General features: G+C 42.2%; 1 protein-coding gene and 1 pseudogene across 4 annotated transcripts in view; one reads left to right on the plus strand and one right to left on the minus strand.

Annotated features, from left to right (window-relative positions):
• Positions 1-16,316, plus strand: part of RFESD (Rieske Fe-S domain containing) — a 33,016-nt gene that overhangs the window by 920 nt on the left and 15,780 nt on the right. The window lies entirely within an intron of this gene.
• Positions 5,266-14,552, minus strand: LOC126066728 (ubiquitin-associated domain-containing protein 1-like; annotated as a pseudogene).

Here is a 16,316-nt window from a genome sequence, read left to right on the forward strand (position 1 = left end):
ATTATTTGGGTATTTCCCATAGTCAGGCCTAACTCTAAATATTTGACGTGTATTAAAGCATTTGTATTATTTATTCCTCACCCTGTAATATGTGGCAGGTGCTATTATTACAAAAGGCTTTCTTACAGAGGAGGAAACTACTGGTGCAGCGAAGTTGTGCAGCCTGCCCCACAGTAAGACGCAGAGCCAGGATTCCCACCTGGATCTCTCATATAGTAGAGGAAGGTAGTGAATTCCAGAGTAGCTACTTGAAGTGCAGTGAGTTCATTAATTTGACCCTTCTAGCCATAGTCTTTGTAACTCCAACCAAATGACTGAGTAGGACTGTGCAAATGAGGTGCTCGTGGCCATCAAGGGGATTGGATAGCTTGCTAATAATGTAAATAAGGTGCATGGCACCCTTGTGGGAGTAGGACCATGCAAGTAAGGTGTGTGGAACCCTGATGAGGGGATTGGTCAGTTTCACCGTCCTACTAGGCTTAAAATGAGCCATCCAAGATGTGGGAATGGGGGACCTCATGACTACCAAGAAGAAGAGATGGGACTGGAGGGTGTCCTTTGGATCTGGGATCCCTGTGCTGAGAACCTCCTTGACTCAGGAGATAGAGACCTGTAATACCTGAGACAGCGGAAAGCAGTAGCAGAGAAATGGCGGCAGCAGAGGCAGCAGAACCAGGAAACCAGCAGGAGACTTGCCGCCAGAGTAGTGTGCCTCCAGGCACTTGGTGGAGCTAGGTGTGCCCACCCCTGGAGCTAGAGCTGGGCGCCTTCTGATCAAAGCTTAGTGGTGGAGTGGGGTGCCTCTGGGCACTTACCAGCGAAGCTAAAAGAGCTTTGTAACACTTGCCTGAGCAGGGCAGAGGTTGGGCCAGGAGGGCTGAGGGCCAGAGAGAGGCCTGCCTTCTGCATGACTGAGAAGTGGCTGTCCTGATCAAAGAACTGTACCTTGAGCATTCCTGAACCTGAATTATAACCTGTTACTTTCCTAATAAACCTCATAACTATGAGTATGGTCTGTGAGTTTTGTGTGGCCATGGTAATGAATTATCAAACCTAGTGACAAATAGAGAGTCCCCTGGGAGGGACGGTTGGTGTCAGAATTGGTAAAGAGGTTGGAGGAAGAAAGTATGTGTGACCTTCACCCCATAGGAATCAGCCTTGGGCTGATCGTGATTCTCCTTCCTCCTTGTGAAGTTAGAGGAGGTTAGACACTGTCCCCATGCCATTCTTAAACTACTTGACTTTATTAAGTTATTAGGCAGCTATTCAGTTTTAAACATTTAAACATTTGTTGAGACAGTTCTTCCACATTAACGTTTCCAAACCAAAAAAAAAAAAATTAACAACCATTGTCATCATATCTATCACCGTCGTCATTTGGGGTTTATATATATGTATAATCATATATGTATGTGTACATATATATACATACTTATATATACTTGCATGTGAGCAATTGATGGTCTGTTCCACAGTCGGCCCCTGGTCTTGTTCTGACTGGTGATATTGCACTTTTCCATCGTCTCTTTCCACAGATGTAGTCAATTTGATTTCTGTGTGTTCCATCTGGCGAGGTCCATGTGTATAGTCGCCATTTATGTTGGTGAAAGAAGGTGTTTGCAATGAAGAAGTCGTTGGTCTTGCAAAATTCTATCATTCGATCTCCAGCATCGTTTCTTTCACCAAGGCCATATTTTCCAAATACTGATCCTTCTCCTTTGTTTCCAACTTTTGCATTCCAACCGCCAGTTCAAGCTGAACCTGAAGAAAATCAGAGCAAGTCCACGAGAGCCAAAATATGACCTTGAGTACATCCCACCTCAATTTAGAGACCATCTGAAGAATAGATTTGACGCATTGAACACTAGTGACCAAAGACCAGACAAGTTGTAGAATGACATCAAGGACATCATCGATGAAGAAAGCAAGAGGTCATTGAAAAGACAGGAAAGAAAGAAGAGACCAAGATGGATGTCAGAGGAGACTCTGAAACTTGGTCTCGAACGCTGAGCAGCTAAAGCAAAAGGAAGAATTGATGAAGTAAAAGAACTGAACAGAAGATTTCAAAAGGCGTCTTGAGAAGACAAAGTAAAGTATTATAATGACATGGACATGGAAAACCAAAAGGAAAGAACACGCTCAGTGTTTCTCAAACTGAAAGAACTGAAGAAAAAATTCAAGCCTCAAGTTGCAATAGTGAAGGATTCCATGGGGAAAATATTAAATGAAGCAGGAAGCATCAAAAGAAGATGGAAGGAATACACAGAGTCATTATACCAAAAAGAATTAGTCGATGTTCAACCATTTCAGGAGGTGGCATAAGATCAGGAACCGATGGTACTGAAGGAAGAAATCCAAGCTGCTCTGAAGGCATTGGTGAAAAACAAGGCTCCAGGAATTGATTGAATATCAATTGAGATGTTTCAACAAACAGATGCAGCGCTGGAGATGCTCACTCGTCTATGCCAAGAAATACGGAAGACAGCTTCCTGTCCAACTGACTGGAAGAGATCCATATTTATGCCTATTCCCAAGAAAGGTGATCCAACCAAATATGGAAATTATAGAACGATATCGTTAATATCACATGCAAGCAAAATTTTGCTGAAGATCATTCAAAAACGGCTGCAGCAGTATATTGACAGGGAACTGACAGAAATTCAGGCCAGTTTCAGAAGAGGACGTGGAACCAGGGATATCATTGATGTCAGATGGATCCTGGCTGAAAGCAGAGAATACCAGAAGGATGTTAACCTGTGTTTTATTGACTATGCAAAGGCATTTGACTGTGTGGATCATAACAAATTATGGATAACATTGCGAAGAATGGGAATTCCAGAACAGTTAATTGTGCTCATGAGGAAGCTTTACATAGATCAAGAGGCAGTTGTTCAGACAGAACAAGGGGATACTGATTGGTTTAAAGTCAAGAAATGTGTGCGTCAGGGTTGTATTCTTTCACCATACCTATTCAGTCTGTATGCTGAGCAAATAATGCAAGAAGCTGGACTCTATGAAGAAGAACGGGGCATCAGGACTGGAGGAAGACTCATTAACAACCTGCGTTATGCAGATGACACAACCTTGCTTGCTGAAAGTGAAGAAGATTTGAAGCACTTACTAATGAAGATCAAAGACCACAGCCTTCAGTATGGATTGCACCTCAACATAAAACAAAAATCCTCACAACTGGACCAGTGAGCAACATCATGATAAATGGAGAAAAGATTGAAGTTGTCAAGGATTTCATTTTACTTGGATCTACAATCAACAGCCATGGAAGCAGCAGTCAAGAAATTAAAAGACACATTGCATTGGGAAAATCTGCTGCAAAGAACCTCTTTAAAGTGTTGAAGAGCAAAGATGTCACCTTGAAGACTGAGGTCCGCCTGACCCAAGCCATGGTATTTTCAATCGCATCATATGCATGTGAAAGCTGGACAGTGAATAAGGAAGACCGAAGAAGAACTGACGCCTTTGAATTGTCATGTTAGTGAAGAATATTGACTATACCATGGACTGCCAAAACAACAAACAAATCTGTCTTAGAAGAAGTACAACCAGAATGCTCCTTAGAAGCAAGGATGGCGAGACTGCGTCTTACATACTTTGGACATGTTGTCAGGAGGGATGAGTCCCTGGAGAAGGACATCATGCTTGGCAGAGTACAGGGTCAGTGGAAAAGAGGAAGACCCTCAACAAGGTGGATTGACACAGTGGCTGCAACAATGAGCTCAAGCATAACAACGATTGTGAGTGTGGCTCGGGACTGGGCAGTGTTTTGTTCTGTTGGGCATAGGGTCGCTATGAGTCAGAACCGACTCGACGGCACCTAACAACAACATATATATACAGACACACGCATATAAACCTGTTGCCATTGAGTCGATTCTGACTCATAGCGATCCTATAGAATGGAGTAGAACTGCCCCATACAGTTTCCAAGGAGCGCCTGGTGAACTCTAACTGCCAAACTGTCAACCTTTTGGTTAGCTCTTAACCACTACGCCACCAGGGTTTCCAAAGTGGGTGGGGCTGCACATGAGGTGCATCGGCCAACAGTCTAACCCAGAACTGCTTCATGGAAGTAGAAGATTCTACCACTGACCCAACACTGCCCCTTAGTGAAGTCTGTGTCGCCGTTGTTGTTAAACCCCATTGCCAACCAGTCGATTCCGACTCATAGTGACCCTATAGAACAGAGTAGAACTGCCCCATAGAGTTTCCAAGGAGCGCCTGGTGGATTTGAACTGCCGACCTTTTGGTTAGCAGCCATAGTTCTTAACCACCACACCACCAGGGTTTCCGTGTGTGTTTGTGTGTGTGTATATACATATATATGTTGCTGTGTGCTGGCCAGTAGATTCCAACTCCTAGTGACCTTATAGGAGAGAGTATAACTGCCCCACAGGGTTTCCTAGTATGCAGTCTTTATGGGAGCAGATCACTGGCTCTTATCTCCATCAGAGATGCTGGTGGTTCCAGCTGCCTTTCAGTGAGCACACCGGCGCTAACCATTGTACCACCAGGGCTCTGTCGCTGTTCTCTCTCTCTTGCTGTCTCTCTGTATGTTTGCAAAAAGTTTTTTGTTCCTTCAAGATACAGTCATGTACCACATAATGTCCATTTGGGCAACATCAGGCCGCATACACTTCTGTAGTCCCATAAGGGTTTTTTTTTTTTTTTCTCTTTTTTATTTTAGGAAAAAAGGGCAATTGTTTATTAAAGAATCACTTGTAAAATACTTAAATTAGTATGTCTGAAGAAACACTTTGTGTTGAAATATGCCTTGTTTCAAGTAACAGTGGACTCTTGCAAACTCGTAAGGGTGGATTCAAGTAGCATTCCAAGAGACATGGGAACGCTCTTTGGAGAGGGGTGATCAACTTCCCAGTGAAACAGTTGGTCACTTTTTGTAAACACTGTCAGATGCTAAAAATGCAGATTTAAAAACTACCATCACAGAAGACTTTTAAGCAGGAAGAGTTAAAATGGGAGCAGACACCTCCTCCAACAGTCTAGACTGGGCTCTGACGGTGGTTTCCAGTAGCCTCTCCTGCCTGACCCTTCTCTCCACAACACCCAGAGCTGAGCCAAAGGGTCTCCGCAGCCCTTGGCTGTCCCTACCCCTGGCTCTTGCGTTACCAGTAAACCCAACGGGACCTCTGGCCTGGCTGATCAGTGAGAGGAAGTGTCAGCTCTGAGCCTCCTCTGCTGGCCCCTGCAGCAGCAGCGGGGAGCAGCAAGGCGGGCACTACATGCGATTCACAATCTGGAGATCCTGGAGATCTGCAGCATGACAGGCCCTGTCTTGTGTCATCATCCTCTGCATGCTGTTGAGCGGGTTCTCCAGCATATCTTCAAATGCTAGTAGCATCTTAGGGTTGGTCAGACCCAACTACACCCTGGTGTTGTCCAAGATGGCTTGGAATGGGGGGCTGTCGGGGGTCCATGCCCTTGTCTAGCTCCTCAGGGGAGGGCTTCCAGTCTCCTGACAGCCACTGGCAGGCAGAGTTCCGCTGGTTGTTGTTCAGTCGGAAGGCATAGATCACCTTCTCATTGAGCCCTATCTCCATCAGGGAAATGACAGCCGTGCTTCCGCCTGGAATTCCCTTTTCCTTCCTTTCAAATCTTCTTGAAGACTTCGAGGTCTGGCCCGGAAGAGGTGTGTCTACGGTTGGGTCTTCTGCGTGCTCAATGAGCCACTCCATGGCCTGAGTCACTGACACGTGGTTCAGCCACAGGCCTTCTAGGCTCTGGTCTCCGTTAGCTGCTGAAGGGCAGCTCCCTCCACTCACTCCTCGTCCTGGTCCAGCATGGCATTTGTCTTCTTAAATCATTCAACAGTACTGGGTTCAGCGCCAGCAATTTTTGTGCCACCTCAATGGGAGATACCAAGATTTTCCAAAGTTCTGACTGGAAGTCACGCATGTTGGTCTGGGCACGCCCAGTCCATGTTGTAGGAGGGCAGGTTGGCTGTTGCTTAGAATATAGCATTTCTGGGGCTTTCTGTTCTTGTTTTTTCTTTTCTTCTACAGAAACATCAGCCATCTTTGGAAGTGGAGCTTGGACTCTCTTTTTTATCAGTAATAAGACATCTTTATCTTGAATGTTCTCTTCTAAGATCGTCTCGGTATCACTCAGCACCCTCTCTAGAGCAGCATACATTAATTTATGGTGCATTACAATTTTGGAGTCTTCTAGTTTCCCATGTGCACAGTGCTTAAGGCAGCACTCATCGAGCTTCTTCACCAGAGGATTGGGTTGCCTCCTACAGCCACTGGGCACCGTCAGGGGCTCAGGGGCCTACACCCCCTACTGAGGCAGGGAAGGTCACTGGGTGGGTCGGCGGGCAAGCCTCACTGGCTGCTGCCCCAGCCCCGGCAGCCCTGGCCGCCCCGGCTGTCACTTGCTGTGGCTGTGGCCTAAGCAGTCACCTCCTCCAACCCCCTCCCATAAGGTTTTAATATAATAGGCTTTATGGGGGTTGGTTTGTAACTGTGGGTTGTAGGTAAGTAGGAAGTTCATGGACTGCCTGTATATAATATGGTGTTTGCACAATGTCCAAATTACATGTTTTATTTCATAGAACGTATAGTGGATGTTAAACAACACATGACTGAAGTTTACTTGCAGCTACATATTTTTATATGGATGCTACCTAGGTAAAATGTTAGGATTTATATATCAACATTTACCCAATTTACACCCATGAGATCTGGGTTTGAATTTTGATTCTGCTTCTTTTTGAGTTCGGGCAAGATTTTTAACCTCCTTGAGCCTTTGGAAAAAAGGTATAACACCTGCCCCTTGGTGATTTTGTGAGCCTTAATGAGGTTATGTATCCACAGTGTTCAAGCAGAAGGCACCCACTGGAGGATAACCAAACCAACCAAACCCACTGCTGTCAAGTCAATTCCGACTCATAGCGAGCCTATAGGGTTGAGTAGAACTGCCCCACAGAGTTTCCAAGGAGCACCTGGCGGATTTGAACTGCCAACCTCTTGGTTAGCAGCTGTAGCACTTACCCGCTGCGCCACCAGGGTTAGCTGGTTTTATCTATTATTCTGTCTTCTAAAGAAATACAAAACTATAAGCAAAGGCATTCGTCTTTCTTCCTTGAAGCTATAAGCAAGGGTGACACCCTGTAGTTGTTGCTGTTAGGTGCCTTCCACTCAGTTCCGACTCATAGCAACCCTATGTACAATAGAAGGAAACACTGTCCAGTCCTGCGCCATCCTCACAATCCTTGCTATGCTCAAGCCCATTGTTGTAGCCACTGTATCAGTCCACCTCATTGAGAGTCTCCCTCTGTTTCACTGACCCTCTGCTTTACCAAGCATGATGTCCTTCTCCAGGGACTGGTCCCTCCTGATAACATGTCCAAAGTACATGAGACGAAGTACTCACATTCTAGTCATTCTGATAATGCGCAGGTCAAGTCCCCAGATGTAGCAAAAGCCCCTTAGTCGGTGCTCAAGAGTTGTAACAAGTAAGTACCTTTAATTCTCCCACTTTGATCATGTCTCCTTTGTTGCTAATGTCTGATAGAAATGTGATTGTGTTAAAATAGATTTTTAAAATTCTTCCTCATGTATTCCCTATGTCTGAAAGATATCTAATAGGGACTGAGAATCCATTTAGCTAATGTGTCTTTTTATATAAAGTAAGCACTGTTAGAGACCTAACTTTATGCAGGGGGTGGGAAATTCTTGAAGAGAACTATGGAACAAAGTGGCTATGTTTCTCAGAAGGATATTTTCTTCATCTAGCCCCCAAACTGGGTAAGTCGTTTAATTTTTCACTTTCTTTTATTCTGCTGTGATTCTACTATTTTAAAGTAGACTCAAGATAGAGGCAATGTGTGGGAGTATGAATAGTCATCAAAATTACAGGAATTTAGATGAACAATACCATGGACTCTGTTACTGTTGTCTGAATGGACCATGATATTCACAATATTTCATTAAGAATAATATGGATGTTAAATATAAATGGTCACCAGATATCATGAATGAATAGTACCATTTATGACGCATAGAGGGAACAATTATATGAAGGATAAAATAATACTTTCCTAAGCAAAATGTAAGGCTGTAATCATAATTCTCTGAAACCTTTATCATTTAGCCTCAGCCTTCTCTGCTCCTCTTATCAGCCCTTGCAAAGTTCACAACGGTTTTTCTTGGTTGAAGGCAGACTGGTTAAAGAGACTGAAATTTGAGGGAGGACTATGTTTGGTTCTCATGTATTTGGAAATCAGGGGAGAATGTAATAAAATTTTTTTTAATTGTGTTTTAAGTGAAAGTTTACAGTTCAAGTTAGTTTCTTATACAAAAATGTACATACATTGTTACGTGACCCTAGTTGCTCATCCTATAATGTGACAGCACACCCATCCTTCCCACCCTGGATTTCCCGTGTCCATTCATCCAGCTCCTGTCCCCCTCTGCCTTCTCACCTCACTTCTGAACAGGAGCTGCCCATTTAGTCTTACATATCTACTTGAGCTAGGAAGCACACTCTGCTCGAGTATCATTTTATGTCTTACAGACCAGTCTAATCTTTTTTTTCCACTTAATTTTTTTTATTATGCTTTAAGTAAAAGTTTATAGCTCAAGTTAGTTTCTCATACAGAAATTTATATACAAATTGTTATGTGACCCTAGCTGCACTCTCTAATGTGACAGCACACTCCTCCTTTCCACCCTGGTTTCCCATGTCCATTCAGCCGGCTCCTGTCCCTTTCTGCCTTCTCATCTCTCCTCCGAAGAGAAGCTGCACATTTAGTCTCATGTATCTACTTGAACAGAAACCCTGGAGGTGTAGAGGTTAAGTGCTACAGTTGCTAACCAAAAAGGTCAGCAGTTCAAATCCATCAGGCACTCCTTGGAAACTATGGGGCAGTTCTCCTCTGACCGATAGGGTCGCCATGAGTCGGAAATGACTCGACAGCAACAGGTATGGTTTGGGTTTTTTTTTTTTTTTTTAATCTACTTGAACTAAGAAACGCTCCTCATGAGGATCATTTTATGTCTTATAGTGCAGTCTAATCTTGTCTGAAGAGTTGGCTTCAGGAATTGTTTTAGTTCTGGGTTAGCAGAGAGTCCGGGGGCCATGTCTTCCGTGGTTCCTCTGGTCTCAGTCAGACCATTAAGTCTGGTCTTTTTACTACAATCTGAGTTCTGCACTCCACTTTTCTCCTGCTCCATCAGGGACTCTCTGTTGTGTTCCCTGTCAGGGTAGTCACTGGTGGTAGCTGTGCACTGTCTAGTTCCTCTGGTCTCAGGCTGATGGAGTCTCTGGTTCATGTGGCCTTTTCTGTGCCTTTGTTGTTCATTTTCCTTTGTTCCAGGTGGGCTGGGGCCAACTGATGCATCTTAGATGGCCGCTCGCTAGCTTTTAAGACCCCAGATGCCACTCACCAAAGTGGGATGCAGAACATTTTCTTAATAAACTTTGTTATGCCAATTGACCTAGGTGTCCCCTGAAACTATGGTCTCCAGAACCCCAGCCTTGCTACTCTGTCCCTCGAAGTATTTGGTTGTATTCAGGAAACTTCTTAGCTTTTTGTTTAGTTCAGTTGTGCTGACTTCTCCTGTATTTTGTGTTGTCCTTCTCTTCATCTAAGATAATTCTTGTCTACTATCTAGTTTTTTTTTTATCTAGTTAGTGAATACCTCTCTCCCTCTCTCCCCGCCCTCATAACCATCAAGGAATGTTTTCTTCTGTGTTTAAACCTTTTCTTGGGTTCTTGTAATAGCGGTGTCATACAATATTTGTCATTCTGTGACTAATTTCATTCAGCATAATGCCTTCCATATTCATCCATGTTATGAGATGTTTTGTGGATTCATCAGAGAACTTAATTAACTTTTGATGTTAGTCCACATCTCATATATTTTTATTACCTGCTTGATACCAGTATTTCTTTTATAGTTTTTGCCTGGAAAAAAAATAAGAGAACTATTCCCTTACATCCTCTAGTGCCAAGTTTTGAAGTGAACTGTACAAAATTCTCAGTTCATTCACAGTCTATGCACAGGCACATTCTCTGAGGATAGAAAGTGTCATTTCGTCCCCTTGGGATTTGGGTCATTTGCTACATAAATATAAAATGGGATACAATTAAGTATTGAAAGAGTAATTTTAAATATAAGAATTATATATAATGTTTTGAGAGATATATTTGTGTTTATTGTCCTCCTTGCTTTTCTTTGTAGATATACCCTGTACGTATGTATAGATGTGTTCATGAATACATTATTATGCCTGTTTTGCACTTGACAAAAATGTAGGCATAGTCAATTGTTTCTATTTTTTGTCCTTTTTTGAAATTAATCCAACTTGATGTGGCCATTTACTTTTCACTGCTATGAAGCATCCCATTGAATCAATATATACAGATTATCCATTCTAATGTTGGGTTTTTAGATTTTTTCTAGTATTTTACTCTTCTAACCATTCTTGTGCATGTGCCCTGTTGTACCTGTGCACGTTTCTCTATGGAATATACCTAAGTTGGGATTGTTGGGTCATGAATGTTCAACTTTGCTAGGTAATGCCAAACTGTGGTAGCACTAATTTATGTCATCACTAGCAGATGTTCCTCATCCTCGCCAACACTTGGTGTAATTTTTTGCCGGTCCGGTGGGTGGAAAATAATACCCTGTGTGCGGCTTTGCTTTGCATTCACTTTGCATTTTCCTACTAATGCAGTTAAGCATCTTTACATGTGATTATTGGCTATCCAGATTTCTTCATCTTTTGTTTGTTCTTGTCTTTTGCCCGTTTTCCTATAGTTATTTGGCACTTTTGTGTTCATCTATAGATAGGTAGATAGCTGCTGTAGAGTAGACTCTGACTCACAGTGACCTTGTGTATAACAGAATGAAATGTTGCCCGTTTCATCCTCATGATTGCCAGCATGTTCAAGTCTATTGTGGCTGTTGTGGCAATCCATCTCACTGAGGGTCTCCCTCATCAGCCCTCTACTTCACCAAACATGATGGATGACCTGTTCCAGTGAGTGAGCCCTCCTGATGATGTGCCCAATGCAAGCAGGTCGACTGGACAATATTCTGCTGTGATCCATAAGGTTTTCACTGGTTAATTCTTGGAAGTAGATCACCAGGCCTTTCTTCCTAGTCTGTCTTAGTCTGGAAGCTCTGCTAAAACCTGTCTACCATGGGTGACCCTGCTGGTATTTGAAACACTGGTGGATAGCTTCCAGCATCACAGCAACATGCAAGCCACAATAGTACAATAGACTGATGGATGGGTGGTGGTATTGATCTATAGGAGTTCTTCATCTATTCTGGATCTTTAAGCTTTGTCAGTTATATGTGTTGCAAATTTCATATTTCTTTCCTTTCTTTTTCTTCAGCCTATTTCCTTCTCTTTCAGCTCATTTGTCTGTTTACATTCTTATCATACTACCCCTTAGCCATTTCTGTCACAAAGTGAGATAAAGGCTGCATGCCCAACACTGTGGAGGTAAATACTACCACTTGAGCACTTTTGTATACTTTGAGTAGCTGCCAGAATCAAGGAAAACCAGAAGACTTTAGAGAGACAGTATCCCAGCCTCCCATCAGCCATGGCTAACCCAGAAAAACATGGCCTTGGTCTTCTTTACAGGTAACCAGATGAGTTACAGCAAGAGTTAACAGTACAAACTTCAGAATACAAATTGACATTCCTATAACTTTCCAAGCTTGATTTGTATAATTCTTTCTTTTATATGGAGCCGGTGGCTCAGCGGCTAAGAGTTTGGCTGCTAACCAAAAGATGGGCAGTTCAAATCCATCAGAGCTCCTTGGAAACCCTATGGGGCAGTTCTACTCTGTCCTATAGGGTCGCTATGAGTTGGAATTAACTCAACTGCAATGCGTTTGGTTTACACATTGAATTCAAAGCCTCTACCTCTTCTATCAACTCAACATACGGCCCGTCTCTCTCTCACAGACACACACAAGTCTCTACCTACATCTCAGTTTTGGAGCCCTGGCTTATACATGACATCTAGAGATACCTGTCTTCTATGTGGCTCTGAACTACACCCCTCAAAATAAACCAAACCAAACTGTTGCTATCAAGTCAATTTCAATTCACGATGACCCCACATGTGCAGAGTAGAGCTGCTCCATAAGGCTGTGACCTGTCCCATAACCTTGAAAGCAGATCGCCAGGCCTTTCTTTCTGAGGAACCTCTGGGTGGTTTTGAACCACTAACCCTTTGGTTAGTAGTCAAACTCTTAACCAGTAGCACCACCCCTCTCAAAATAGTAGCCTATACATTCCTTTTTTCTAAAGCTTACTCCTCATGCACTCACACAGAGGTTTTATTTCTGAAAAACAATTTCTGTTTTATAAAGAGCCACGCTCTTTTCCTCCTAACATTTTAAAGCTTCTAACTGATCAAACAGGATTAAATAAGTATTTAGAGAGGCCATAGGGAAGATTCCCTGCAGAAGGCCTAAAGCCACTGGCACTGCCATGTAACAAATTTCCCCTTTTGTTGGGAGGACAGTGGGTCCATAGTTTGTTCTAAGCTAGGTACATAAGATCCAAGGGTGCCTTTTAAAGAAATTGTGTGTGTTTTGTATATGAAACAATAAAGACTTGAGTGAAATTGAAATGGCAGGTTCCTATTGATTAAGGAAAGGTACATTGTCATCCTGTATAACCTCCTATAAAATATGACAGTATTACTATATTTGAAGAGGGTGTAAATTGTGAAAGTTCATTCCCCTAAAACTAGAATACTTACTTGAAGTTGACATGTGATTTGTGATTTTCTTATATATAGACAAGTAATTAAGATCTTTGGGCCCCTGGTGGTGCAAAGGTTAAGCACTCGATTGGTAACCAAAAGGTTGGCAATTTTAACCCACCCAGCAGCTCCCTGGGAGAAAGATTTGGCCATCTGTGCCTATAAAGATTAAAAAAGCCTAGAAAACCCCATGGGGCAGTTCTACTCTATTACATGGGGTCACTCTGAGTTGAAATTGACTCAATGGCACCTAACAACAAAAATAAGGTCCCGGGGTGATGAAAATGGTTTGCATTTAATTACTAACTTAAAGGTTGGTGACTCAAACTCAACCGGCCAGGCTGTCGAAGAAAGGCTTGGCCATCTGCTTGTGTAAAGATTACAGCCAAGAAAACACTAGGAAGCAGTCCTCCTCTGTAACAATATAAAGTTGCTATGAATTGGAATTGACTGGAGGGCAATGAGGTTTTTTTTTTTTTTAAATATGAGTTTAATATCCTGAGCATTCCATACCAAACTTCCTAATGTTTGACGGTAGCTAGGTCTCTACAACTAACATGAGCCATCACTTTCATTCACTTCCTTTCCTTTTCCATTTGTAATTCCTTATGTTACATAAGACAGGACTGAATACTTCAAGTTATCTGGACCTTTTTGTAGTTCCCCACTCTGATTACAGAAATCCATAAAATGATGAAATTTTATTAAAATGAAAATGTTTCAAAATGAAAAAGTAAAACTTTGAAGAATTACCTTTAGAAGAACCTTGAGAAAAATTGTTGTCACGTTTTGTTTTAGAAGGGTTGTGATGGACATAAAAACTATTGAGACATGGCAAGATGACCAAATAGTTATTTTGAGTTGAAAATACACACAACACGTGCCGTTTTTAAGGCTGATTGTATGCATCACATTGAATTTTGAAGAATGCTTATTAAATGTTACACAAAGGTGTGTATGAATCATTATTTTGTCTCAAGGACTAAGTCAGACCTAGGTAGAGTTGACCCTTGTGCCTGTCCCTATGAACAATATTTAGAGATTTCTCAGATCTTGGTTTTTTCTCACTTTTTAATTTCTATATTTGACCAAAAGGATATTAAAGAGTATGATAGGAGACGAACTTTAAAAAGATGGGGTAAACAGAGTAATAATGGTTACATTCTGGATGTTATCTCTTGCTTGGATGCTAACTGGTATTTGATTTCTAGAAGAGTGGATAAGTGAGTTTACAAGGAGAGAGAGGTACAGGGTAGTCCCAGCTCTCTGTGGAACCACCAAAGTTTTGGGGACAACCAAACCTAGGAAGCCCAGGTTTTCTTCATGTATCATTTGTTGTGTAAAACACAGACTATTACCTCTTTGCCTACCTTTTTTGATGGATTACTACTTTTTTGCAATTCCAGGAGAATATGGAATAGAGTGTAGTGAATGAATGTCACTTGGTTAGCAACAGATTGGAACAGTCTACTGGTCTTGCTTCTCTTTGGCTTGTTGTCAGGCTTCTAAATGTTGATTTGCTCCAGGAGTTATCCTGGACCCTGTTTTCTATCTACACTCCCACTCTGGGTTATTCCACTGAATTCCACTAACTTGGAAACTCCCAAATTTCTCTCTCTAGTGACTCTCAACTCCAACCTTAAATATCTGACTGCTGACTTGGTAGCTCCACTTGAATCTCTTACGCACCTCAAACTCAACATGTGCATAATGCAGCTAGCTCTTGATTTTGCATCCCTGCAAAAATACCTTTCTCAGTCTTTCCCATCACAGTCATTGGCATAACAGTCTGCCTACTTGCACAAACCTAAAACCTGGGAGCCATCCTTTTTTCTTTCTCTGCCACTCCTTCATTCTAGTAAATCACCTCTCTGTGCCTCAGTTCCCTCATTGTAAAATTAAGATAATATTAGTACATTCTTTGTAGTACTATGTTGGGAGATTAAATGAGTTAATAAATGAAATAAATATAAAGTCTTAAAACAGTGCCTGACATGTAGTAAGCACCATATAAATGTAGCTACTGCTATTATTATTGTTGTTATTGCTACTTTTTCTCCACCTGCAGACTCAACCTGGTCCAAGCCACCATTTTGTCTCCCATGGGCCACTGTAATAGCTTTCTGATATCTGTGCTTCCAGTCTTGCTCTGCTGCAGTTCATTGTGCACACAGCCAGGGTGACCTTTAAAAACAGTCGCTCTTCCTTGCCTTACACCTCTCAGTGCCTTCCATTTCTTTGAGAATAAAATCTACCCACAACACTGCACAACTGGCTCCTGCCTACCTAATCTCCTACCACTCCCCATGCTCATTATGCCCCAGTCTCTTTTCTGTTCCTCAGATTAAAGAGGCTTTTCTACAGGTTTTTGTATTTGCTGTTCCTTCAGCCTAAAATACTCCTTCCCCCAGCTCTTAGCCCGTCTAGTTCATGTGCGTTTTTTGGGTTTCAGCTCAACTGTCATTTTCCAAGCCCACTCTTTGCAAAATGGCCTTTCTCTGTTACTCTTTCTCATGTTATTCAGCTTATTTCATGACTCTTAACACAGTATATAATTATTTATATACTTGCTTTCTTATTATCTATTTTATCAACTGGAATATAATCTCTGGGAGAGCAGATACCTTGCCTATCTTACCTCCTGAAGTGCCAGGGAGTACGTGGGTATTCAGAAAATATTTATCGAATGATTAACTGTAATGAGGAGGGAGAAGTTTGTAGAAAGAGAATCTGAAGATCCATTGTTGAAAGTTTTCTTTTTGATTTATAATTCTGCTGTGCTAAAGATTATTGTCAGTAGACATTCCTTGATAATTTTGTCTGTGTGCTCTTTTCAAACACCTCTTGTTGTTGTTGTATGCCATCGAGTCTATTTCGACTCATAGTCACCTTATAGGACAGAGTAGAACTTCCCCATAGGATTTCCTAGGCTGTAATCTTTCTCTTTTTTTTTTTTTTTAAATTGTACTTTAGATGAAGGTTTACAGAACAAACTAGTTTCTCATTAAACAGTACAAATTGTTTTATGACATTGGTTACCACCCCCATGACATGTCACCGCTCTCCCGTCTCAACCTTGGGTTCCCTATTACCAGCTTTCCAGTTCCCTCCTGCCTTCTAGTCCTTGCCCCTGGGCTGGTGTGCCCTTTAGTCTTGTTTTGTTCCATGGGCCTGTTCAATCTTTGGCTGAAGGGTGAACCTCAGTAGTGACTTCATTACTGAGCCGAAAGGGTGTCCGGGGGCCATACTCTCAGGGTTTCTCTAGTCTCTTGTCAGGTCAGCAAGTCTGGTCTTTCTTTTTGAGTTAGAATTTTGTTCTCCATTGTTCTTCAGCTCTGTCTGGAACCCTCTATCATGATCCCCGTCAGAGCAGTCAGTGGTGGTAGGCAGGAACCATCTAGTTGTGCTGGACTCAGTCTGCTGGAGGCCATGGTAGATGTGGTCCATTAGTCCTTTGGACTAATCTCTCCCTTGTATCTTTAGTTTTCTCCATTCTTCCTTGCTCCCAAAGGGTGAGACCAGTGGAGTATCCAAGATGGCC

This window comes from Elephas maximus, chromosome 2 (genome assembly GCF_024166365.1).
Source record: "Elephas maximus indicus isolate mEleMax1 chromosome 2, mEleMax1 primary haplotype, whole genome shotgun sequence".
Classification (NCBI taxonomy): domain Eukaryota; kingdom Metazoa; phylum Chordata; class Mammalia; order Proboscidea; family Elephantidae; genus Elephas; species Elephas maximus.